Raw genomic sequence first — 6,000 nt, 5'->3', positions numbered from 1 at the left:
TTTTTTTTTTAGTTTTTTGTTTGATGTAAATTTAATTTTCAGTGAACCGTAATTCATACACGTAATGCGGATATTATGTAGTATTTATTTATTTTATTTTTTTTGAGAATTTCTGAAATTAGAAGCCTAGGTGTTAGCTATGCAATGAGGATTACTTGTGTGGTTTTGATGTGTAAAAAAAAGTTTAAGTGTTACATTTTTTACCCTTTAAAAGAGAAGCAAGAAAATAAATATTACAGTTTACAAATAAGAATGCTTTAGGCATTAAGTCATAATGCAAAACAAACAAAACGGTGAAAGAGTTGGTGTTGCACCAGTGGTAGAAAAAATAAGAGAGAACCGGCTTAGATGTTGTAGAAAAAATTAGAGAGAGCTAGCTTTAGGCATGTTGTGTAAAAAATGATTTTAATATATCAAGTAAATGAATATTTGACTCTCAATAGAACACAATATAGAAAGAAGTTTCATGTAGTCGGCCACCCTTTGTGAGAAAAAAACTATCACCTATGTGTGAGAAAAACTATCTTATTTTGTCACCTTAAACGTCGATCATCTAATAACTCTATTAGGATAGCAGTTGTTATTTATATGACCGTTATTAATAAAGGTAGAGGTAAACCTAAGAAGACAAAGACACGTTGTATAAAAAATGATCTCAATCTGTTAGAATTAAATGAAAAATGACACTCAATCAGACACACCGAAGAAAAAAAATTTGATGTAATAGACCCCGCTATAATTGTATGCACAAAATAAATAAGATTCGTATTATCTGTATGACCAATATCTAATAATATTAATATATAGAAATGCATCTATGTTGCAGATGGAAATTCGAAACGTGAAATAATTATATAATATTTTTTATCAATTGTTAAGAGCCATAAACTTTATAAAACTCTAAAAAGCATCATATAAACTTTACGAAGAGAGGATAAACTGATTATTTATCTATTTATATTTGGTTGTTGAGGCTCAATGTCCCTTTGAATTTGGACTATTAGGTGCAGTGACCATACGTCCGAACAAGGGTGAGGATGAACCGCTACGCGATACACGGAGACGTGGCTCCATTCGGACCATCATCCGGACGTGCGGCTAACCGCACATGATCTTTTCTCCCAAGCTCGACAACATTTATGATCGTTTTCTATTAGTTGTAGAATGTTAATGTTCCATTAAATAATATCAAGTCATTATTTATAAAAACATTTGGTATTTGTTTTCTTAAGAGGAATAAAAATCATGAGTGTGATTGTGCTCACTTCACTGTTAAAATTCAATAAATATCTAGAAAGATGCATATGACACAAACTTAATTAGCCCTATAGGTGGAACCAACTCTTTTTTTAGAGAGTCCAAACTGTCCCCCTAGACCCAACATGGAAGATGTTATGGTAACGAAGAGCAACATGATATTTCAGGAGGGGTAAAAAGACCAAATTGTGCTTCAATAGATGTAAAAATTTGAATTTGAGGGCAGGGGATGCTTAGACCTTTGCTGGCTCCACCCCTAATTAGCCTGCACCAACTTGGATTAGAACTGAGCACTTGGTGTATTGAAGGGAACCTATTAGAAACTTCTTCTACACATGGGAAGAACCCCAAAAATTTTAAGCTCTTTTTGGCTTCATAAATAATAAGAAGAGGCCAGTAATGTATCTATAAGCCTTGAGTCATATTTTACTGTAGGTTTTAGTATAAATGCATAAAGTTTTGTCCAGCAAAAAGAAAGCATTCTTCCTTAACTAAAATTTTACATAATAAGATTTCATTATTGTCAAAAAGTTATGGGGTTCAACCTCATCTTATGAAGATCATTTTAAACTAGTGGTCAATGCCAAAGGGCATATGCAATGAATTAGAGAGCAGAAGAAGAAAAAAATTGATAATTTTAATGAAAATAAGATGACAAAGTAATGCTTATAAAGATTTTCATCAAGTTTTCAAGACTAATGAAAACAAGGGAGCTTAATAATAATCATATAGGTTTTTGACAAGGTTATCGTTACCATTTGTGTTCGATAGGGTTAAGAGACGGTAATATATCTCGTTAGTCAATATAAATCATGAAATGCCTGAAAATATTTCTGAGAATAATCTAGAGAATAGAAGAAGTAAATAACTCTGATAGTTATAATAATCAAATAGTTATCCTAGTTAGAGCTGTCAAAAAAGCTCGTTGTTCGTGAACAGCTCGTGTTCGGCTCGTTCGTTAACAATTCTTTGTTCGTTCGTGTTCGACTCGTTTTAGCTCGAAAAAAAAAATTATATAATTATTTATATAATAATATATAACATATATTATTTATATAATAATATATTATATATATTTATATCTAAATTTAAATCATAACATCTCATGTGGTAATGTGGTTAATTCATTTTTTTGTATATATTTGGTCCAGGTTCGAATCCCACACTTTACATTTATTTTTTTCAATTTAATTTTAACGAGCTAATTTCGAGTCGAACACGAACACGAATATTTAAATCGAGCCGAACATGAACACAATGTCCACGAGCCAATTTCAAACACGAGCCCAGCCTGAGCTAGCTCAAGCTCGGCTCTTTTACAGCCCTAATCCTAGTACAATTTGATTTTTTCAGATAAGACCCCTTTATTTAGGACATTTCAAATTTTACCTAACTCGCTAGAAAAAGAAACTCCTATAGTAGTAGAGACACAACTTGACTTAAGAAAGACGAATAAAAAAAAAGCATTTACATATATAGCACACAATTCTTATTTATTTACATATCTTACACCTATACTTTCATATTTACACACACAACATTCTATTTTTTAATATCACATCAAAAACAACACTAATAGCACTTCTGAAAATTTAAATACACTTTTTTTTCAAGCATCAAATTGCTATAGAGTTACATATTAAAGTTTAGGTGTGAGATATGCAATAACATAAGAATTGCGTACATAATATGTAAACTTTCCTTATTAAAAAAATTGAAAATGATTTAAATCTTTCTTAAGATTTTTTTTTAAAAAAAACATAATTTCAGGATCATTGAAACCGCATTACTGTTGCATATTTCTTCAAATCCTTTCCTATTGCTATTTTTCCAATAAAGCTCTAAACCAATTCAAAAAGCTGTTTGAACCGTTGCATCAACATTCAGAATCTATTCATGCCAGTGAGAATGACTTATTGAATTCTTCCAAAGACAGAATACACGATTTTATACATCAAGCATCAATTTTCCCTGTTAATTCCAACTCAAAACAACATAAAATCCAGACATACATGTATATATGTAGTCCTCTATAAAGCAAGCATGGAGAAGCTATGGAGGGCATCTTCATTTCCCCGACCATCGCCAGCCGCTCTCTCCCACAGCAAGCGGAGGGCTCTCTCCCACCGCCGGCTGTTCCTGGCCGGCGTGTCGGAGAAGAGCACACGGCTCAATCGGAAGAAGAAGAGTCTCATGGTGAGAGCCATGTTGGCATAAGAACCGGCTCTCATGCGTGCGGCCAGAGGGAGCTTGAGCAAGAAGAACCAGAGAAGCGCCACGTGGAGGTGGCAGTGGGCGCCGCCGCTGGCGGAAGCAGCCAGCAGCTTCAGCTTTAGCATGAGCAATGACTCCACTGCCATTTATCTTCTCAAATGCAGGAGCAGAAAGATATATAGAAGCCAAGTTGATCATGTATACTGATTGGTCCCTTTTTCTCTTTTAGGATGGTAGTGAAACGGGATTGAATCATTTGGTTAGAATTGGGGACGCTGAAGCTGCAAAGAAGCTCAATAATAGAAGTACATAAATGAGCTAACTTTCACTCCTATCATTCATGGATGTATAATGCATTAATGAGTGGCTTTTGTTGTCCGGCAGTCACCCAGAAGAATAAGCATGCGTGGGTTGGATCATGAAAATACTGATTAGTTGGAGATGTATATGATAATGTTGATAGTGGATAATTGTTCAAATGTGATGCTTGCTAAGTACCTTGCATTTGATATTTCTATAATAGTTACTTGTCATATATCTTGTATCATATAATCTTTACTTTTAAAATAAGTGTATCTATTAGTAATTGCATGTTGGTACTGTATTCTCTTAACTTTGGGTTGAATTGTATGAGTACACTACCTTTGCTCTTAGAGGACTTTTAGATTAAATCGTCACATTGGATGGGCCTCACATTCATCTATGACAACTTTTTTTTGTGGGGGTGATTAATTGTTTAGCCTTGCTTGTTGAGTTGACTTGTTCAAATAAAGATAACATAGAGAATGGTTATGCAAAGACGAAAAAGCAATAATGATAGCATTTTTGATAGTAGTCAAACGAGAATGACAGATTGTGGTAGTATGATAATAATTGTTAATAAAGCTGTAGGTAGATGAGTTAAATTGGGTTCGAGGGTCAGGCATGAGTCTAACTCAAAATTAATCTGCCTAAAAACTATTTGACCAAAACCCAACCCGACTATTAAGCTGGTCTGAGTCCGACCTACCTTCAACATGTTGACACTAAACTTGACTTATATAACATATTTAACATAAGGTATAACAACTATTCGAGTTTAAATCAAGTCAAATGCAAGCCAATTTAGAGTTTGATTTCAAGTCAATTTAAGGTTAATTGGTTAGTTTTGAGTTAATTTTTGGTTAATGAGTCAATTTCAGGTTGATGGGTCAGTCTGAAAATAACTCAAACAATTAAATGGGTTAGGATTCCTAACTTGAACCTGGCCCTAGAATCATTTGGTTCAAGCCAACCCCATAATTTTTTAGTCAAGTTCATGTCGAGTTAATGTTTCGACTCAATTTTCAACACGTCTACTTGTCGGCATTAGACATTAAGCCCTAGAATTTATTAGATCCTTAAGTTTTCTTTAATTTCAAGCGTCCCTCTATCAAATAGAGAATATTTATAATATTTCGGAGCGAAATTTTAATTATTTTGGCCAAAGTCTCGAAACGTTCCATTGGATTGCCAAGTTTTATTCTTTTGATCATAAGTTGTTCATTCAATATTTATCGGTGTTAATAATTTTAAAAGTGAGTGGTGCAAGATTTGTTGGATTCCTCTCATTGAAGCACACCATTCGGCTTGAAACATATAAAATTTGGGAGTTATTTAATAATTATGCTTTGTCATTCGTAATCATTTTAAATTCTTGATTTGAGATTTTTTAGACTCATATCAAATCAATTTCGATATTACTATATTTGTTTTGTTAAGCCTAAACGCAATCAATTTGATCATAAATTTGTTAAAATCTAAGCCAAATAATCCTAAAATTTAACTTTAGAATGTCATAATTTAAAAATTGCATCAAGATTCATGATAGAATGGAAGAATATTCCGTTGGCTTTTCAGATAGATAAAGCCAAACAAAAAATTGTCATTAAAAAAAAAAAAAACAAATATATAGGATTATTGAATACCAACCATTAATTATTCGGCAAGTGATTTGAGAGCTTTTTGTAAGCGGAATGAATTTGTATGCTTCTTTTCTATAATATTGCCGACCACTCCAACTCAGTTTTCAATGGTTGGATCCATTATGCCGTTTTGCTTTCTTTCCGTCCTTCCAATTATGCCAATATTGTTTAACACTAAAAACTGTTAATTTCAAACTGAGAAGAAAGGTTTGTGGTGCTCATGGGGAAGTTGCAAGTTTTAGTTCTCCTACAGCCATGGAAAAAATATTACATCCGAAAATTTACGTTTGGAGTCCCGTGAGAGTGTGCCACGTGGTAAGTGGGCTCCACCCCTCTAAAAAACTACCCAACCCGTGCATTAAAGTGAGGCCCACTTGCTACGCGACAAGTTCCCACTGGACTCCAGACGAAGATTTACATCCCAGAAAACTGGATGTAATATTTTCTCCACTGTCATGGGGGAATCTTTTGCATGATGGATGGTCCCTTTCCTCTTATGAATGGCTACATATAGCTTGGAATCCAAAGTGAGGCGCATGAAACTAAGTAAAATCTAAAATTTTGTCTGGAGAACGGTGTTATGATT

The sequence above is a fragment of the Phalaenopsis equestris genome, unplaced genomic scaffold, assembly GCF_001263595.1.
Source record: "Phalaenopsis equestris unplaced genomic scaffold, ASM126359v1 Scaffold000025, whole genome shotgun sequence".
In the NCBI taxonomy this organism is placed as follows: Eukaryota; Viridiplantae; Streptophyta; class Magnoliopsida; order Asparagales; family Orchidaceae; genus Phalaenopsis; species Phalaenopsis equestris.
Note: the sequence above shows the minus strand (reverse complement) of the source record.